At 36.8% G+C, this 22,518-nt stretch overlaps 1 protein-coding gene across 1 annotated transcript in view; it reads left to right on the forward strand.

The window, feature by feature from the left end:
• The window catches only part of LRP1B (LDL receptor related protein 1B), a 2,167,013-nt gene that overhangs the window by 322,771 nt on the left and 1,821,724 nt on the right, over window positions 1-22,518 (forward strand). The gene's annotated exons all lie outside the window — the stretch shown is intronic.

Here is a 22,518-nt window from a genome sequence, read left to right on the forward strand (position 1 = left end):
CTTCAGAATGAATAGCTTTACCAGTCTATAGTCCATCCAGTTTTTCTTGACGTTATGTTATCCCAATCCTCACAATTGATATTTATTTGTCATTTACATTTTGATAGTCAGAAATATTTAATCAATATTATGTAACACATTTTCCTACTAGTGATGTAGATTATGTCTCTATATTCTTTAAATGCATTTTAGACCCTCTTTTCATAGTTTGCTTATTCATATACTTTGCTCCTTCCATATTGACATAAAATCTTTGTTTTTTAATTTGAAAGATTATTTTATTATACAAATCATCTTTGTTTGATTTTAAATGCTGTAAATTATGCACTTTGCAGAGATGTGGGTGGACCTCGAGACTGTCATACAGAGTGAAGTTAGAAGGAAGGAAACTAATATCATATAATATCACTTATATGTGGAATCTAGAAAAATGTTACAGATGAGATTATTTACAAAGCTGAAATAGAGGTACAGACATAGAGAACAGATGTATGGATATTGGGGGGATAGCAGGGTAAAATAAATTGAGAGATTGGATTGACATATATGTACGACTGTATATAAAATACATGACTAATGACAACCTATGGTATAACACAAGAAACTCTACTCAGTGTTCTGTGGTGACCTAAGTGGGAAGGAAAATGAGAATATATACACACACACACACACACACACACACACACACACACACACACATGTACTGGTCCCTAGGGCTCAGTGGTAAAGGATCTGCTTGCAATGCAGGAAACCATGGTTCGATCCTTGGGTTGGAAAGATCTCCTGGGGAAGGGAATGGCAGCCCACTCCAGTATTCTTGCCTGGGAAATCCCATGGAGCCTGGTGGGCTAGCTTGGGACTGCAAAGAGTCAGACACGACTGAGCTACTAACACACTTTCATACACATATGCATATATAGCTGATTCACTTTGCTTTGCAGGAGAAACTAACACAACATTGTAAAGCAACTTATACACCAATAAAAATTATTCATAAATAAATTAAATGGTGTAAATAACTTTCACATTTTGTCCATGGTATCATCACATTAAAATCTGTAATTGTGCTCAGATATATCAGTTGTATCTCCTGAGAGTCACAAAGGCATTCTCATATTTTGAACTTCATTACCTTCACATGAGGTAGGACTGAAGCTTCTTGTACATGTCGTTAGATAATTTCTTCCATGTAGTGAGTTACAGTCATTTTTTTAACCCAATATCTTTAATTAATGTAACATTTACAAAATAACCCATTCACATTTTTAATTGTATCAAGTTGCCTTATGCATACAAGTCTGTTTCAGAGCTTTCTATTCAGTTCCATTGCATTATATGATTTTTTAAAGCTATCCTACCTCTTTTAAATATAATACTTTATGTACTTAATCATTGTTGTGTTTGACTCTTTGCGACCCCATAGATTGTAGTCCACCAAGCTCTTCTGTCCATGGGGATTCTCCAGGCAAGAATACTAAAGTGGGTTGTCATGACCTCCTCTATGGGATCTTGCCAACCCAGGGATCAAACCCAGGTCTCCTGCATTGCAGGAAGATTCTTTATCAGCTGAGCCACCAAGGAAGCCCAAGAATACTGGAGTGGGTAGCCTATCCTTTCTTCAGGGGATCTTTCCGACCCAGGAATCTAACCAGGGTCTCCTGCATTGCAGGCAGATTCTTCACCATATGAGTCATATAATATTTGACAGGAAAAAAATCAGAAATTTGTTTCACTTTGCAAATTGGTTTTAGCCTTCTCTTGACTTATTTGCTTCCATAATTTTATTTCGGTTAAATCAGTTGTTAAGTTTCAAAACACTGCTGGTATTTTGAATGAAGTTGAATTGGTCTCATAAATTGCTTTGATGAGAATTTGTTTTCATAGTAGTCATATCATACATGAATACGTATATCTCTCCACTTATTCAGCACTATTTAAGAATTTATTTGTGATGACCTTGTGCATTTATTGTTAGATTAATTCTTAGATATTCTATATTATGTTGTTACAGTAAATGAAATCTTTTTAGTTAGCTGGTGAAACTTCATTTTTTCGTGATTTTATTTTATAATCTCACAAGCTTGTTGAATTCTTATTAATGCTAATAGTTTTAAAAATATATTCCTTTATGTTTTCTATATAAGTGATCATATAATTTGCAAAAGTGAAACAGAACAAAAGGATAAAACAGTAATACCTCTTTCAGCTTCGTGTTTATGCCTCTTTTTCTTGTCTTGTTCAGTTACCTAGAACCTTGGGTAACATATCATCAAAAGCAGTCTCATTCACAGAATTTCAAAGAAATATATAAAAAATGTATTTTCTAAGTATGCAGTGTACTATATAATTTATAAGTAACATTTTTCTAGTTAAGAAAAATGCTATTTTTAGGTTTTAATTTTTTTAAGTTCTTGAGAAGAGAAAAGTTCAAGATGTTGAGAATGCCAACTAGTTGTAGGGCAAGATGAATAAATTCTAGAAATTCCAAATTCATTATTGTTAAGGTACATCTTTATTTAACTTTATAACAATGTAGCACAATGAGACTTTTCTCCAGTAAAATCTAAAATGATGACGCTGGAAAAAAATTGTTCTAAGACAAAGAGGTTTCAGGAGTTTTTCTTCTATATTTTTATCATGTATATTGTAATTTGGTAGATAAAATCAATACTGCTTTTAAATTTGACATAAATAAGTTTGCTCATTCACTCATTTATCTGAAAAATGTTCATTGAACACCTACCATACACATATCACTGTTATTAGGTGCTGGGTTACTATCAATGACACAACAGAAACTGTCACTGTTTCATGGGGCTTGTAGGTTGGTAAGAGAGATAGTAGTTCAATGATTAATTATAAATACGGTTATTTAATTTCAGTTTTAATAGTAGCAGAAATGGAAGGGCTTAGAACCTTAAAAGCGAATTGAAGTTGGAAGAAATAAACTATTGGTGGGCAGGAAATGATGCTTCGCTGAGTGAAATTTAAAGCTGGACCTGAGAGATGAGTGAGAGCTAGCCAGGAATTAGGTAAGAAGCAGGGGAAAAGAGAATTTTCAGTCTCCTAACCTATAACCCTAGTGAATTAAAAGGGTGAGGTCAAAATGTTATGGTTACTATCAGCTTTTCTTCCTGGTTTGTTTTCATTGCTGCTAAGGGAATGGGAAGGAAAGAATGTGTCTAAATAGGATCTAAAGCATTCTGTGATGAAGGAATGAGTAAAGCCCTTAGGATTCCCATTTGTATTGGTAGGTTTAAATTGTCATCCCTGTTGGCTAGTGTTATTGTTCCCCGAATAAAGCATTTGCTGAGTAAATGAGGTGAAGAGCATACAATGTGGCCTGTGGCCTAGCCACCCAGACTGACTGCCTCAGAAAGGAGGCCAGTGGTTAAAAGGATTTGGAAATTTTCTGCCTCCAACTGCAGGTCAAAAACTGGACAGTTAGAACTGGACATGGAACAACAGACTCATTCCAAATCAGGAAGGGAGTGCATCAAGGCTGCATACTGTCACCCTGCTTATTTACCTTACATGCAGACTACATCATGCAAAATGCCAGGCTGGATGAAGCACACGCTGGAATCAAGATTGTCAGGAGAAATGTCAATAAGCTCAGATGCAGATGACATCACCCTTATGACAGAAAGCAAAACGAACTAACAAGACTCTTGATGAAAGTGAAAGAGGAGAATGAAAAAGTTGGTTTAAAACTCAACATTCAGAAAACTAAGGTCATGGCATCCAATCCCATCACTTCATGCCCAATGGATGGGGAAATAACAGAAACAGTGAAAGACTTTATTCTTTGGGGTTCCAAAATCACTGCAGATGGTAACTGAAGCCATGAAATTAAACAATGCTTGCTCCTTGGAAAGAAACTTATGATCAACCTAGACAGCATATTAAAAAGCAGAGACATTACTTTGCCAACAAAGGTCTGTCTAGTCAGAGTTATGGTTTTTCCAGTAGTCATGTATGGATGTGAGAGTTGGACTGTAAAGAAAGCTGAGTGACAAAGAATTGGTGCTTTTGAACTGTGGTGTTGGAGAAGACTCATGAGAGTCCCTTGGAATGCAAGGAGATCCAACCAGTCCATCCTAAAGGAAATCAGTCCTAAATATTCATTGGAAGGACTGACGCTGAGGCTGAAACTCCAATACTTTGGCCACTTCATGTGAAGAACTGACTCATTGGAAAAGACCTCGATTCTGGGAAAGATAGAATGCGGGAGGAGAAGGGTCAATAGAGGATGAGATGGTTGGATGGCATCACTGACTCGATAAACATGAGTTTGAATAAACTCAGGGAGTTGGTGATGAACAGGGAAGCTTGGTGTGCTGCAGTCCATGGAGTCTCAAAGAGTTAGACACAACTGAGCAACTGAGCTGAACTAAATCCTGGGAAAGCTCAGTGCAGTAGCATGCTGCTTGATGTAATATACCTTGTCTTCTTGTTAAACTCTTGTTTATATTGGAGAATAATATCTGCTATAGGCTGTCTTCAAATTCTCTCTGTGATACTTCTAATTTATTAGGTATAAAAAGAGTGGTCAGCTATAAAGAAAATATTTTTCCATTGTATTATCGAGATGGCATAGGTTTTTAATCTGTAGATTATTTTTTGTCCCTCGAACAAAAGTTTTATAGAACATAGATGAGCTGTACCATCATGATGTTAGATTCTTATTCAGTGCACAACTTAGTTTGTGATCATGCATTTAATTAAAATACAGTCATTAGCCTTGGCATTATCTTGTGTACAATATGGTTAAACAATTTCTAAAAGGTTCATTGGAATTACAGGGTGACCTCTTTAAATGAATGGAATTCGAGACAGCCTCATTCTATAACAAAGATGAATTATATATAACCAAATCCTATTTTACCAATGTATTTAAGTGCTTCATTCCAGAGTATTGTACTATCTGAATAGTATTGCAAAAGCTTTGCTATAAAGGACAGGGTCAAAAATATTTCAAGCACATTCCTAAATATAGCCTAAATATCATGTGTGAAATAGTCATTAAAGCAAAGAAGAATAGAGGAAACCATCTGAATATAATAAGAAGCTAAGCTTTTTAAAGAGATTTCTAGTATATATTCAAATAGGCCCAAGACATTGAGTTCTGTGTCTAATTAGTCTTATTTTAATAATGATTAAATATTTTGATAGTGCTTGCTATATATTTTTAATATTTATTCCTGTTAAGCCATGGTGTTAGTTTTCAAATGATTTACCTTTGGTATGAAATATTTCTGGGATTTTACTTGAAGTATTTATTGTAACCTACTAATAAAATGAGGTATATATAATTGATCAGAATTTTGTTCCATTCAGTCCTCAGTAATGTCTGACTCTTTGCATCCCCATGGACTGCAGCACGCCAGGCTTCTCTGTCCATCACCAACTTCCAGAGCTTACTCAAACTCATGTTCATTGAGTTGGTGGTGCCATCCAACCATCTCATCATCTGTCGGCCCCTTCTCCTGCCTTCAATCTTTCCCAGCATCAGGATCTTTTCAAATGAGTCAGTTCTTCGCATCAGGTGCCCAAAGATTTGGAGTTGGAGTTTCAGCTTCAGCATCAGTCCTTCCAATGAAAACTCAAGACTGGTTTCTTTTAAAATGGACTGGTTGGATCTCCTTGCAGTCCAAGGGACTCTCAAGAGTCTTCTCCAACACCACAGTTCAAAAACATCAATTCTTCAGTGCTCAGCTTTCTTATAGTCCAATTCTCATACCCCTTCATGACTATTGGAAAAACCAATGCTTTGACAAGGCGGACATTTGATGGTAAAGTAACATCTCTGCTTTTTAATATGCTGTCTAGGTTCGTCATAACTTCTCTTCCAAGGAACAAGTGTCTTTTAATTTCATGGCTGCAGTCACCATCTCCAGTTATTTTGGAGCCCCAAAAATAAATTCTGCCACTGTTTCCACATCTATTTGCCATGAAGTGATGGGTCCAGATGCCATGATTTTAGAAAAAGCAAGAGAGTTCCGGAAAAAAATCTACTTCTGCTTTATTGACTATGCCAAAGCCTTTTACTGGGTGGATCACAACAAACTGTGGAAAATTCTTCAAGAGATAGGAATATTAGACTACCTGACCTGCCTCCTCAGAAATCTGTACGCAGGTCAAGAAGCAACAGTTAGAACTGGACATGGGAAAACAGACTGATTCCATATGGGAAGAGTATATACAAGGCTGTATGTTGTCATCCTGCTTATTTAACTTCTATGCAGAGTACATCATGAGAAATGCTGGACTGGATGAAGAACAAGCTGGCATAAAGGTTGCTGGAAGAAATATCAATAACCTCAGATAATGCACCACCGTTAGTAAGGAAGCGAAGAAGAACTAAAAAGCCTCTTGATGAAAGTGAAAGAAGAGAAGTGAAAGAAAGAAGTGAAAGAAGTTTTAAGTTGGCTTAAAACTTTCAACATTCATAAAACTAAGATCCTGGCATCTGATCAGAATTAGTTGTACACAGAAATCCCATGGACAAAGGAGAGAGGTGGGCTACAGTTGATGGAGTTGCAAAAGAGTTGAACACAGCAACTAAACAACAACAACTTCTTGAAATGTATCTGATAATCTTCAATATAAGATATTTATTGATGAAATGAGCAACCTTTCTTGGAAAAATATTTGAACTTCAATGAATAGTAGTACTCTTTCAGATTGTTTTAATCCATCCAGTTATTAATTCCAAAATATTAATTAACCACTTACTTTGTGATACACATTATATTATGATATAAATAAAATAGCTAATAATAATATCTAACATTAGTTGAATACCTATTTAGTCAAGAACACATCAAAACATTTTATTTGCAATAAAGTATCCAATCCAAAAACTACCATGTAAGGCAAAAACTCATTAATCCCTCCATTGGTAAGGAAAGCAATACTGAAAGAGACATGAAATGATTTGGCAATGTTTACCTAACACAAAAGTGGTAAAATTCGTATTTAGCAAAACTCTAGGTTAAAATGCTTTTAATAGTTAAGCTCTTCTTTATGAAGGAGAAATCCCTAAGGTTTTGCATAAATTATAATACATCATGAACTTTTGAATTAATATAATAAGTAATACAAACACATGAGTAGATAATTACAGTTCGCTGTGATAAAACTTTTATCAGCCAGTTGTGGGTGTTTAGGCAGGGTATAGAACCAGTCAGTGGTGACTTTCAGAGTATAGTCTCTTGCAACAGCAGTTTTCTCCCTTAAAAAAAAAAGTCTTCCAGTTAGCACCCAACTCTTAAGATACTAAATACAACCTAATGGAAACCTATACAAATGTAGATCTCTTCTGTAAGAGAAACAAATTCCATAGTTTTAGGTTTTTTCCCCAATACTTTTTACTTTTTAATACTTGCTATAGCTCAGGGTTTGCCATCCTCCAGGCCACACTCGTGTTGTTGCCTGGAGATTCCCAGGGACGGGGGAGCCTGGCGGGCTACCGTCTATGGGGTCGCACAGAGTTGGACACGACTGAAACGGCTTAGCAGCAGCAGCAACAGCAGGCCACAGACCAGTACCTCCTGTGAGAACAACAGCAACATCAGATTAGAAATAAAGTGCACCATAAGTGTGATGTGCTTGAATCATCCTGAAATCGTCCCCTACCCCAGTCTTAGGAAAAATTATCTTCTATGAAATGAGTCCCTGGTGCCAAAATGATTGGGACTGCTGTGGTCTTTCAAAAATGAATGTATATTAATACTGATGTATGTCTGTGCCCTTTTCATGTTGATGTATGGAAAACCATCACAATATTGTAAAGTCATTATCTTCCAATTAAACTTAATTAATTTAGAAAGAATAATGCATATACATGCAAAAATTAATATATGTTGAATAATTATTTATACTTAGATTGGTTATTAGAGAAAGATGTATATTATTATGTTTTCATGCCATAATATAATACATTTTAATTATTATATGCTTAATAATTTCAGCAGGCAACACTCTTGCTTCTATTACATGAGGAAATTAAATATGGCAAGAATCCATCTTGTTCTCCAAGGGCATGATTACTTGTAGATTTTTTCAACTAGCTAAATCAGTTTTATAGTCACTCACTGTCTTCCATGTGTGGTTCATGAAGTCCTGGTTGTTGTTTAACTATTACTACATCATGTCATTCATCCTATTTTCAAGCAAAAATATAATAATAAAAAAAGCAGTATTATCTGGAAAGGCATTAATAGCAGTGAAGCTGTGATTAAATACAGAAGATAAAAGACTGGGAAGGGGGCATTTACCAGAAAAGTCAGACAAAGAACTCTTCCGATATGCATACATAAGGAAAATATATTTTTGTATTGTTTTCCAATTTAACACTCAATTTTGCAAATGTAGATATATATTTCTGTTATATAACAAGTGGGAAGCTGCTGTTATTTGAATTATTTTTATATCATTTAGAAATTTATATTATTTTAAACTAAGGCAGTCATTTTTATATCCAAGGGTTATAATCATTTCATAATTAAAATTTAAGGTATTTTGTACTCATAGGAGTATCATTCAACTTATCTAAATTTTAATTAATTGAATCATTGCTTACCATTGGTCCAACTAGAACTATTTTTTTTAGAGCTATTTTAAAGTTTCTTTTAAAAAATTATTGGAATATAGTTGATTTACAATGTTATGCTAGTTTCAGATGTACAGCAAAGTGAATAAGTTATACGTAAACATATATCTACTCTTCTTTCAGATTATTTTGCAATAGACCATTACAGAGTATTGAGTAGAATTGCTTGTGCTATGCAGTAGATCTTTATTAGTTGTCTATTTTATATATATTAGTGTGTGTATGTCAATCTCAGTCTCCCAATTTACCCCTTGCCTACTTTATCCCCTGGTAACTATATGTTTGTTTTCCACATCTGTGACTCTATTTCTGTTTCATCAATAATTTCTTTTGTACAATTTTTATCGATTCCACATATAAGTGATATGATATATTTGCTTTTCTGTGTCTCACTTACTCCACTCAATATGATGGTCTCTAGGCCCATCCATGTTGCTGCAAATGTGTGTGTACACTCACTTCAGTCATGCCCAACTCTTTGCGACCCTATGGACTGTAGTCCATCAGGCTCCTCTGTCCCTGGGATTCTTCAGGTAAGAATACTGGAGTGGGTTGTCCTGCCCTCCTCCAGGGGATCTTCCTGAACCAGGGATTGACCTGCATTTCCTACATTGCAGGCAGAATCTTTACCCACTGAGTGCTACAATTGACATTATTTTGTTCTTTTGATGGCTGAGTAATATTCCATTATATATGTGTACCACATCTCTGTCTATTCCTGTGTTAATGGACATTTAGGTTGCTTCCATACCCTGGCTATTGTAAACAGTGTTGCAATTAAACATTGGGATGCATGTATCTTTTCAAATTATGGTTTTCTCTGGGTCTATGCCTAGGAGAGGGGTTGCTGGGTCATATGGTAGCTCTATTTTTAGTTTTTAAAGGAACCTCCTCACTATTTTCTGTGTGACTATACCAATTTGCATTCCCATCAACAGTGTGGGATGATTCCCAAAGGCTTCTTTAAAGAGAACGCTCATTTGAAACAAAACTACGTTAACTTGGAATCTACTGAAAGACAACTAGCTACTTTGTTCTAGAGATATATTAATTCTAAGACCATATACCACATAACTGGTATAAATATTTTACTTGTGGTTGGAAAATGAATTTACCTCTGAAAGAGAAACAAACAAACAAACAAACACTTTCCCACCCCGCCCCCAGAAGCATTAGGATCAACATTTTTTTTTTGTTTGTTTAAATAAGGAATTGTAGGTACTTGTCATTAAGAAATGTGATTTTATAGAGACAGCCCATATCTGCATTGTAATAGTGACCATGTACAACAATCATTTTGAGAAATTTCTTTAACTCTGTTGAGGGGGTACACATCCATTAAGTTATTAGTAATCTTTCAATTGAAGCCATGATTAAACTATTTCTGTATCAAGTCAGACACAGTTTTGCCTTGGTAATTTTTTTCTAGCAATCCATCTGGTTAGAACACTTTTTTCCCAAATAACCCTTTGGCTGAGGAAGTCATCTCCTTCAAATTTGTATCAATTTTTACTTTACTTCCACACTCCCTCCCCCACATACTCCCAGCAATCCCTGCACCCCTCTTTCATTCTTACACTTCTTTTTTCCTACAACATCTATCATAAGGTTGCTAAATTTAGCAAATAAAAATATGGTGTGCCTCATTAAATTTAATTTCAATAAACAGCAAATATGTTTTTAGTGTATGTATGTCCCACAAAACATGCAATAAAGGACATACATATACCAAAAAGTTATTTCTAATTTATCTTAAAAACACATTTACTTTTATGAGTTTGATAGTCCTGTATTTTATCTGGAAACTCTAACTTGTAACCATCAAATATGTTTATTGACTTTACAAATGTTAATTCCATATATTTTTGTCTCCCATGAGACCTGCAATATCTGACTTTTTTTTTAAATCAATTTTCAAGTAGCTGAAACAGACTGGATTTGAAACCTATGCTCAATAAATACTTGGAGGATAAAATTTGTTTTAATAAAGATAACCTAAAGGTTTTTTTTCCCAATATAATCTCAGTATGTACATTTGATTCAATTTTAAAATTCACTTTAATAGTTAATTCTTATTTTATATGAATAATTAATGAGCATTAAAAGTATTTATTTTAAAATTCATTACTTAAAATGAATTTTAATGAAAAGTATTAATTAAATTCAAAACTTCTATGAACTATTTTTTGAGATGACTAAACTAAAGCATGGGTATTTGCAATCCAAGAATGAGGAGTTCTTTCTGGAAGGCACAAATACTCATTTCAGTACTATTAACTTTTTTTATTCAACAAATGCTGAGGAGATTCAAGTATGAGGATTATTATAATAGTGAATTATAAATGTCTTTCATTTGGCTACATCCCATTAGTTTATGATGGTGAATAAACAACTGATCTGTGCTTTTTTGTTAGGATCAATCTATGGTGGGGACTTTCCAGAAAGATCTGTGGTAGAGAATCTGCCTGCCACTGCAGGAGATGTGGGTTTGATTCCCGGATCACGATGATACCCTGAAGAAGGAAATGGCAACTCATGCCAGTATTCTTGCCTGGAAAACCACATGGACAGAGGAGCCTGGCAGGGTACAGTCCATGGCATGACAAAAGAGTCAGACAAAGCTTAGCAACTAAACCACAACAAATCTATTTTGACTTCTAAAATTCAAATCAGATTAAGCAGTGTAATTATTTTTTCCTAAGTTAATATCTGTAGGGTCTCCTTCAAGTTAATTTCCCTTCTCAATTCAGTTCAGTTGCTCAGTCGTGTCCGACTCTTTGTGACCCCCCCATAAATCGCAGCACGCCAGGCCTCCCTGTCGATCACCAACTCCTGAAGTTCACTCAAACTCACATCCATCGAGTCAGTGATGCCATCCAGCCATCTCATCCTCTGTCATCCCCTTCTCCTGCCCCCAATCCCTCCCAGCATCAGAGTCTTTTCCAGTGAGCCAACCCTTCGCATGAGGTGGTCAAAGTAATGGAGTTTCAGCTTTAGCATCATTCCTTCCAAAGAAATCCCAGGGCTGATCTCTTTCAGAATGGACTGATTGGATCTCCTTGCAGTCCAAAGGACTCTCAAGAGTCTTCTCCAACACCACAGTTCAAAAGCATCAATTCTTTGGTACTCAGCTTTCTTCACAGTCCAACTCTCACATCCATACATGACCACTAGGCCACAAGACCACAAGGCAAAAACCATTGCCTTGACTAGACAGACCTTTGTTGGCAAAGTAATGTCTCTGCTTTTGAATATGCTATCTAGGTTGGTCATAACTTTCCTTCCAAGGAGTAAGCGTCTTTTAATTTCATGGCTGCAGTCACCATCTGCAGTGATTTTGGAGCCAAAAAAAAAATAAAGTCTGACACTGTTTCCACTGTTTCCCCATCTATTTCCTTTGAAGTGATGGGACTAGATGCCATGATCTTTGTTTTCTGAATGTTGAGTTTAAAGCAAAGGGTATAATCAATCTGATTTCAGTGTTGACCATCTGGTGATGTCCATGTGTAGAGTCTTCTCTTGTGTTGTTGGAAGAGGATGTTTGCCATGACCAGTGCATTTTCTTGGCAAACTCTAATAGTCTTTGCCCTGCTTCATTCCGTATTTCAAGGCCAAATTTGCCTGTTACTCCAGGTGTTTCTTGACTTCCTACTTTTGCATTCCAGTCCCCTATAATGAAAAGGACATCTTTTTTCGGGTGTTAGTTCTAAAAGGTCTTGTAGGTCTTCATAGAACCGTTCAACTTCAGCATCTTCAGTGTTACCGGTTGGGGCATAGACTTGGATTACTGTGATATTGAATGGTTTGCCTTGGAAATGAACAGAGTGCATTTTGTTGTTTCTGAGATTGCATCCAAGTACTGCATTTCGGGCTCTTTTGTTGACCATGATGGCTACTCCATTTCTTCTGAGGGATTCCTGCCCACAGTAGGAGATATAATAGTCATCTGAGTTAAATTCACCCATTCCAGTCCATTTTAGTTCACGGATTCCTAGAATGTTGATGTTAACTCTTGCCATCTCCTGTTTGACCACTTCCACTTTGTCTTGATTCATGGACCTAACATTCCAGGTTCCTATGCAACATTGCTCTTTACCACATCAGACCTTGCTTCTATCACCAGTCACATCCACAACTGGGTATTGTTTTTGCTTTGGCTCCATCCCTTCATTCTTTCTGGAGTTATTTCTCCACTGATCTCCAGTAGCATATTGGGCACCTACCAACCTGTGGAGTTCCTCATTCAGGATCCTATCATTTTGCCTTTTCATACTGTTCATGGGGGTTCTCAAGGCAAGAATAGTGAAGTGGTTTGCCAATCCCTGGAGTAACAGGCAAATTTGGCCTTGGAGTACAGAATAAGGAAGGGCAAAGGCTAATAGAGTTATGCCAAGAGAATGCACTGGTCCTAGGAAATACCCTCTTCCAACAACACAAGAGAAGGCTTTACACATGGACATCACCAGATGGTCAACACTGAAATCAAATTGATTATATTCTTTGCAGCCAAAGATGGAGAAGCTCTATACAGTCAGCAAAAACAAGACCAGGAGCTGATTGTGGCTCAGATCATGAACTCCTTATTGCCAAATTCAGACTTAAATTGAAGAAAGTAGGGAAAACCATTAGACCATTCAGGTAGTACCTAAATCAAAGCCCTCATGATTATACAGTGGAAGTGAGAAATAGATTTAAGGGCCTAGAGCTGATAGATAGAGTGCCTGATGAACTATGGAATGAGGTTCATGACATTGTACAGGAGACAGGGATCAAGACCATCCCCATGGAAAAGAAATGCAAAAAAGAAAAATGGCTGTCTGAGGAGGCCTTACAAATAGCTGTGAAAAGAAGAGAAGTGAAAAACAAAGAAGAAAAGGAAAGATATAAGCATCTGAATGGAGTTCCAAAGAATAGCAAGAAGAGAAAAGAAAGCCTTCCTCAGTGATCAACGCAAAGAAATAGAGGAAGACAACAGAATGGGAAAGACCAGAGATCTCTTCAAGAAAATTAGAGCTACCAAGGGAACATTTCATGCAAAATGGGCTCAGTAAAGGACAGAGATGGTGTGGACTTAAGCAGAAGATCTTAAGAAGAGGTGGCAAGAACATACAGAAGAACTGTACAAAAAAGAACTTTACAACCCAGATAATCACAATGGTGTGATCACTCAACTAGAGCTAGACATCCTGGAATGTGAAGTCAAGTGGGCTTTAGGAAGCATCACTACAAACAAAGCTAGTGGAGGTGATAGAATTCCAGTTGAGCTATTTCAAATCCTGAAAGATGATGCTGTGAAAGCGCTGCACTCAATATGCCAGCAAATTTGGAAAACTCAGCAGTGGCCACAGGACTGGAAAAGGTCAGTTTTCATTCCAATCCCAAAGAAAGGCAATGCCAAAGAATGCTCAAACTACCACACAACTGCACTCATCTCACACGCTAGTAAAGTAATGCTCAAAATTCTCCAAGCCAGGCTTCAGCAATATGTGAACCATGAACTTCCTGATGTTCAAGCTGGTTTTAGAAAAAGCAGAAGAACCAGAGATCAAATTGCCAACATCCACTGGATCATGGAAAAAGCAAGCGAGTTCCAGAAAAACATCTATTTCTGCTTTATTGACTATGCCAAAGCCTTTGACTGTGTGGATCACAATAAACTGTGGAAAATTCTTAAAGAGATGGGAATACCAGACTACCTGACCTGCCTCTTCCTATGCAGGTCACAAAACAACAGTTAGAACTGGACATGGAATAACAGACTGGTTCCAAATAGGAAAAGGAGTACATCAAGGCTGTATATTGTCACCCTGCTTATTTAACTTATATGCAGAGTACATCATGAGAAACGCTGGGCTGGAAGAAGCACAAGCTTGAATCAAGGTTGCCTGGAGAAATATCAGTAACCTCAGATATGCAGATAACACCACCCTTATGACAGAAAGTGAAGAAGAACTAAAAAGCCTCTTGAGGAAAGTGAAAGAGGAGAGTGAAAAAATTGGCTTAAAGCTCAACATTCGGTAAACTAAGATCATGGCATGTGGTCCCATCACTTCATGGGGAGTAGATGGGGAAACAGTGGAAACAGTGGCAGACTTTATTTTTGGGGGCTCCAAAATCATTGCAGATGGTGATTGCAGCCATGACATTAAAAGACGCTTACTCCTTGGAAGGAAAGTTATGACCAACCTAGATAGCATATTCAAAAGCAGAGACATTACTTTGCCAACAAAGGTCTGTCTAGTCAAGGCTATGGTTTTTCCTGTGGTCATGTATGGATGTGAGAGTTGGACTGTGAAGAAGGCTGAGAGCTGAATAATTGATGCTTTTGAACTGTGGTGTTGGAGAAGACTCTTGAGAGTCCCTTGGACTGCAAGGAGATCCAACCAGTCCATTCTGAAGGAGATCAGCCCTGGGATTTCTTTGGAAGGAATGATGCTAAAGCTGAAACTCCAGTACTTTGACCACCTCATGAGAAGAGTTGACTCATTGGAAAAGACTCTGATGCTGGGAGGGATTGGTGGCAGGAGGAGAAGGGGATGACAGAGGATGAGATGGCTGGATGGCATCACTGACTCAATGGACGTGAGTCTGAGTGAACTCCGGGAGTTGGTGATGGACAGGGAGGCCTGGCGTGCTGCGATTCACGGGGTCACAAAGAGTCAGACACGACTGAACAACTGAACTGAACTGAACTGAAGATGATTAAATAGAGTGAGACAGTAATAGAGACCAGACTTATGGACAAGAGGAGCGAAGAGGGAGGAAAGAGAGGGTGGGATGTATGGAGAGAGAAATATGGAAACTTACATTACTGTATGTAAAATAGATAGCCAATGGGAGGTTGCAATACGACTCAGGGAACTCAAACATGGGCTATGTAACAAACTAGAGGTGTGGGATGGGGTAGAAGGTGGGAGGGGGATTCTATGGGGAGGGGACATATGTATGCCTATGGCTGATTGATGTTGATGTTTAGCAGAAACAACACAATTCTGTAGAGCAATTATCCTTCAATAAAAAAATAATTTAAAAAATTAAAAAAAAATTTTAAAGTTTAAAACTATTTGGAAATGCTTATATAGATTCATTGCTAATTTTCATATCTAAAAGTATTTAGGTTTTCCATCACACAAACATGAGAAAATGTGAAATGGATATGATTTATCTATGATAAATATATTTCTATAAATAAAGCTTATTTCCTCTGTTCTATTTTTTCTCCTTTTCCCAAAGACCTCACAGTGTTTCAATTTTTGAAATCTTTCCTCTAACCAGGAAAAATTAAGCAGCTGCTACAGATAAAATGAGCATCACCAGCAGATATTAAAACTGTCACCTGATGGAAACCGGGGCTCAACATTAGGCCTTCAAGCAATAACCAGCAGTATAATTTTGTAACTCATATATCAATTAACTTTATATTACTGTCACACATGACACTAACAGCTAACAACATTTCTTCATGCTGCTATCTTAATTGCAAAGTATGGGTGCTGAACGTGAATATCTTAAGATGAAAATATGTCCTATTAAAAAGTATCTAAGCTGTTTGGCAAAATTTATTGGAAATCTATAAATCTAATGGTAGGAAGAGTTTTATCTTAATTTTTAAATAATCTTCAGAATTAATGCAGACTTTATAGTATATAAAGTGATTTTGTATAATTTGGAAGTTTAAAAATATGTTTGCACATAGTGATTTTCTATAAAATCATTAGTTTACCTATGTAAATTCAACACAATTACCGGGATCAAGCAGTGCCTAGGATTTCAACAATTCATTATTTTAGGATGGTAGCAGTGTTTGAGGACTTAGAGAAATGTGATTTTATTTGAGGTTGATGTTATTTGAACCAGTAGTTATAGAAGATTGGAAAAGACAACCAACTTGGGAATGTTTGGAGACTATCTTAAGGAAATAGACAATCAGGGAAAGATAGTAGAGGTGATGTTTGTTTTAAGGGTAATGAGAATGAGGAAGGGGAAACTTTAAAGATGAATTGATAAAAGTTTTTATTAAAGGGAAATATATTAAAATTAATAGTGATGGGCTGTGAAAAGACTTTTTCTTTTCAGATTGCCCCTTTTTATCTTTAAAATAATAAATATTTTAAACCAAATTAGAAGGTTTTTCTTAATTTTCAACCCCTGGGTAAACTTCTATTTTTCTGTAAATCATACGAAACAATAAAAATAAACTTAATGTATGTATACTTGCAGTTATGATGAGAATATCATTAGCTTTCATCAGAATCTTACAGGCACTCCTGACCTTAAAAAGGTTAGAAGCACTGGTTGATTATTATCTTTGCATTTCCACCACATGTTCTTGATAATGAGGCTTTTGCAAAGATAGACAAAATAAGCTTGGTAGACTAAAAGTTCTTAAAAGAAACTGTTTTTCTTCTGCCCAAGCATCCAGTATCATGTTTTGTACATAATAAGTGGAAGTTACTGAATGCTGTTTGAATGAATAAATGGATGAATGAATAAAAATAAATGGCTATATGGATGACCCAGTAACTTTTGGTCTTGGTAGTATTAGAATATTAATCCTTACCAACACATTAAACCTGAATGTTCTCCGGTAAAAATTCAGCTAAGAAGTTAATTTTCTTACATCAAACTCCCAGAGAAGTCTTTGCAATGTATATATAATTGATGTGATTAAAAATATATTACAGGTAGTTGTGGATAGTCAAGGAAAACTTAAGCAAGGAGCCCAAGGGAGAAAGTAGGAGTATTTGTTGACCCAATTAGTTTCCCATGGGTTTAAGCAAACAAAGAATTTTCAACCCACAATAGACCATCTCATATTACATTGCATTGATTAACTAAACATATTTATTGGGCATTGCATATACAACAGATCTTAGGCTAGAAGTGAGGTATATAAAAATGTAAAATCAGTGTAATCTACAATCTAAGCTATCTCATAGTCTGGTGGATACAAAGACAGGAAAACCAATAAATCAAATAACTGTCATTGGAGGCATAAACAAATTGATTCTTCCTTCTTATCACTCTACTAGATTATGATAAGCCTGGATTTCTTTAAGGCTTTGCTGCTGAGTCACGTCAGTCCTGTCTGACTCTGTGCGACCCCATAGATGGCAGTCCACCAGGCTCCCATCCCTGGGATTCTCCAGGCAAGAATACTGGAGTGGGTTGCCATTTCCTTCTCCAAAGCATGAAAGTGAAAAGTGAAAGTGAAGTCCCTCAGTCATCTCCGACTCTTCCCGACCCCATGGATTGCAGCCCACCAGGCTCCGCCGTCCATGGGATTTCCAAGGCAAGAGTACTGGAGTGTTTAAGCCTTTGGGAAGACAAAATTAAGGAATAAGTGATAAGCACACCATTAAATATATTTCTCCTTTACAGTCAGCATATTTGGACATTTGACTTCTCACATACATACTCATTGATCCTCCTGTAAAGGACATTTCTCTATATTTTGGCTAAATGTTTCAGCATGCCTCAATGATATAATTGGGCTCTAATACCCAAATTGTAACCTTTTAGGATGAAATTTACTTATTTGTTTTTTCACTGGAGGAACTATTTCTCAAGGCAGGCTGAATTTATTCAGTACAGAAATCCATTCCTTTCTAGGATACAAAATGTTTCACAGTGGAGTTGGATCACAAACCCTTCAAAGCAATAGAGAACAGGATATTTAAATAGCGTGGGTGGAAAAACTGATTGTGAAACTTGAAATTCAGACTAGCATTTGTGCTTTCCATTCTCTGTTGGGAATATCACAATGCGGCTTCAAAAAAGCGGAAGCTGAATAATTACAGCAGCAGTGTATTTCCAGGGGACTACTGAGCCAGAAGGTCTCAGATTTCTGAGTTTGGACAGAGAAAGAATATTGACTTGTTTTTGTTTATTTTTTCTTTTTATAATGTTTATATTGATACCAGAATTATAATGCACCGAAGATGGTTCGTCTTGGGGGAAAAAAAAAAAAAAACTTCACGCTATTCTTACTGGATTTAAGAAAAGAAAAAGAAAGTGATGTCGCTCAGTTGTGTCTGACTCTTTGCGACCCCGTGGGCTGTAGCCTACCAGGCACCTCTGTCCATGGGATTTTCCAGGCAAGAGTACTGGAGTGGGTTGCCATTTCCTTCTCTAAGGGATCTTCCCAACCCTGGGATCAAACCCCAGTCTCCTGCATTGCAGGCAGACGCTTTACCGTCTGAGCCACCAGGGAAGCACTTATATGAGAGAAGATACTGGATGGGAGATAAATGTTGTGGCACTACTGCTAGCCGTGTATCTTTTCAAATGGGATCACCAGTCAATAGAGAGGATATATTAAGTTTATATCAAGCCAAAATTACAAGTTCTACAACACATGTAACTTAATTTTCATATGTGTACAACCATACATGTAGCACTGAGCATTCTTAAAAGTTGTAAATGCAGTCCAAATGCTGAGACAAGACAATATATGCCACAGGAGATTCCTAGTTCATTTAGGTCATTAGGAAAAAAAAAAAAAAAACTTCTCAAACTGAGACTTCCACGGAAATCTTCTTTTGCTCTGGCCATCAAAAAAAAAAAAAAAAAAAAACAACCAAAACCACTAAACGAAGCCATACATCAAACTACTCTATCAGTTCAGTCCTTAACAGTCTTAAGCAGGGACTCATTGTCCTAACTATTTTTAGACACTTGAAGTACCAAAGATTGTATTTCAATTTTAGCAAGATCAAGGCAAATTGGAAGTGGTCAAAAAGGAGATGGCAAGAGTGAATGTGGACATTCTAGGAATCAGTGAACTAAGATGGACTGGAATGCGTGATTTTAACTTAGATGACCATTACATCTACTACCGTGGTCAAGAATCCCTTAGAAGAAATGGAGTAGCCATCATAGTCAACAAAAGAGTCTGAAATGCAGTACTTGGATGGGATGCAATTCAAAAATGACAGAATGATTTCTGAACATTTCCAAGGCAAACCATTTAATATCACGGTAATCCAAGTCTATGTCCCCACCAGTAATGCTGAAGAAGCTGAAATTGAACAGTTCTATGAAGACCTGCAAGACCTTTTAGAACTAACACCCGAAAAAAGATGTCCCTTTCATTATAGGGGACTGTAATGCAACGTAGGAAGTCAAGAAATACCTGGAGTCAGTTCACTTCAGTTCAGTTCAGTCGCTCAGTCGTGTCCAACTCTTTGCGACCCCATGAATCAAAGCACGCCAGGCCTCCCTGTCCATCACTAACTCCCGGAGTTCACTCAGACTCACAACCATGGAGTCAGTGATGCCATCCAGCCATCTCATCCTCTGTCATCCCCTTTTCCTCCTGCCCCCAGTCCTCCCAGCATCAGAGTCTTTTCCAATGAGTTAACTCTTCACATGAGGTGGCCAAAGTACCAGAGTTTCAGCTTTAGCATCATTCCTTCCAAAGAAATCCCAGGGCTGATCTCCTTCAGAATGGACTGGTTGGATCTCCTTGCAGTCCAAGGGACTCTCAAGAGTCTTCTCCAACACCACAGTTCAAAGCATCAATTCTTCAGCCCTCAGCCTTCTTCGCAGTCCAACTCTCACATCCATACATGACCACAGGAAAAACCATAGCCTTGACTAGACAAAACTTTGTTGGCAAAGTAATGTCTCTGCTTTTGAATATGCTATCTAGGTTGGTCATAACTTTCCTTCCAAGGAGTAAGTGTCTTTTAATTTCATGGCTGCAGTCACCATCTGCAGTGATTTTGGAGCCCAAAAAAATAAAGTCTGCCACTGTTTCCACTGTTTCCCCATCTATTTCCCATGAAGTGATGGGACCACATGCCATGATCTTCATTTTCTGAATGTTGAGCTTTAAGCCAACTTTTTCACTCTCCACTTTCACTTTCGTCAAGAGGCTTTTGAGTTCCTCTTCACTTTCTGCCAGAAGGGTGGTGGCATCTGCATATCTGAGGTTATTGATATTTCTCCCAGCAATCTTGATTCCAGATGTGCTTCTTCCAGTCCAGCATTTCTCATGATGTACTCTGCATATAAGTTAAATAAGCAGAATGACAATATACAGCCTTGATGTACTCCTTTTCCTATTTAGAACCAGTCTGTTGTTCCATGTCCAGTTCTAACTGTTGCTTACTGATCTGCACAAATTTCTCAAGAGGCAGATCAGGTGGTCTGGTATTCCCATCTCTTTCAGAATTTTCCACAGTTTATTGTGATCCACACAGTCAAAGGCTTTGGCGCAGTTAATAAAGCAGAAATAGATGTTATTCTGATCCAGTGGATGTTGGCAACTTGATCTGGTTCCTCTGCCTTTTCTAAAACCAGCTTGAACATCAGGAAGTTCACGGTTCACCTATTGATGAAGCCTGGCTTGGAGAATTTTGAGCATTACTTTACTAGCGTGTGAGATGAGTACAATTGTGCGGTAGTTTGAGCATTCCTTGGCATTGCCTTTCTTTGGGATTGGAAGGAAAACTGACCTTTTCCAGTCCTGTGGCCACTGCTGAGTTTTCCAGATTTGCTGGCATATTGAGTGCAGCACTTTCACAGCATCATCTTTCAGAATTTGAAATAGCTCAACTGGAATTCCATCACCTCCACTAGCTTTGTTCATAGTGATGCTTTCTAAGGCCCACTTGACTTCACATTCCAGGATGTTTGGCTCTAGGTCAGTGATCACACCATCGTGATTATCTGGGTCATGAAGATCTTTTTTGTACAGTTCTTCTGTGTATTCTTGCCATCTCTTCTTAATATCTTCTGCTTCTGTTACGTCCATACCATTTCTGTCCTTTATCGAGCCCATCTTTGCATGAAATGTTCCCTTGGTATCTCTAATTTTCTTGAAGAGAATGGTAAATTACATCAATATAATGTTATAGAATAATTGCTGTACTATTTTGACTTAACCCTTTATAATCATCTCAATTCAAGATGCCTCTAGTTTCTCAAAAGGTAATTTAATACAGTGAATTCTATCCCTAATTACACAAATATTCATTATGCAAATGTCTCAGCATAAAAATAGGATTCATTTCATTTTATTATATTTATCCTGAAGGATACCTTGTCAATCCAGTTATCTATTATTTTAATTTCTCTAGTATGTATTCAGCACTTGAATCTGTTATTAAAATATATTCATAATTTTCTGGAGAAAGAAATGGCAACCGACTCCAGTATTCTTGCCTGGAAAATCCTATGGATAGAGGAGCCTGGCAGGCTACAGTCCATGGGGTCTAAAGAATGAGACAAACTTAGTGACTAAACCACCCATGCTTAATTTTCTACTCTAAATAGAGTCATTTAAATGTTAACTTTTCAACTAGGGAATGAGCATATGTTTATATATAATACATGTCATTATTATCAAATGCTTTAAATGTGTACCCTTATACACATATATAACACTACCTACCAGTTTTTAGCCATATAATATATATTTTAACAAGATAAAAATACACATTTTTGTTTTTTTAATACATTTCAATATCTTTTAGTTCGATACTAAATTTGGTTTTTAAAATCTCCTTATTTAAATAAAATATGATGGTAAAAATGAGAAATGAACTGGTTATTTATGGAACTGAATGGATAGACACTCTTCTCCATTTAGTAAGTCCTCTGTTATACTGTTTCACTTACTTATGTATCTTTTGTTGGTAGTTGCTTTATAGACAAATATTTACTTATTTGTATCTTTTTTTATAGTTGCTTTATAGAAAAATGATTTTTTGAATTATGTATTAAATGCCACTCTCCCTCTCTTTCAAAATGCCTTCATTTGGGTGAATATTTTTTATGAGAATCCATGGGAATTTTATAGATAGACATTTGAGAAAGTCTTTTTTTGGGGGGGAGGGATGGGATTGGAGCTAAGAGGTAGAAAAAGGAATTAGTTTAAACTAATATATATGATT

The sequence above is a fragment of the Bos indicus genome, chromosome 2 (genome assembly GCF_029378745.1).
Source record: "Bos indicus isolate NIAB-ARS_2022 breed Sahiwal x Tharparkar chromosome 2, NIAB-ARS_B.indTharparkar_mat_pri_1.0, whole genome shotgun sequence".
NCBI classification, from domain to species: domain Eukaryota; kingdom Metazoa; phylum Chordata; class Mammalia; order Artiodactyla; family Bovidae; genus Bos; species Bos indicus.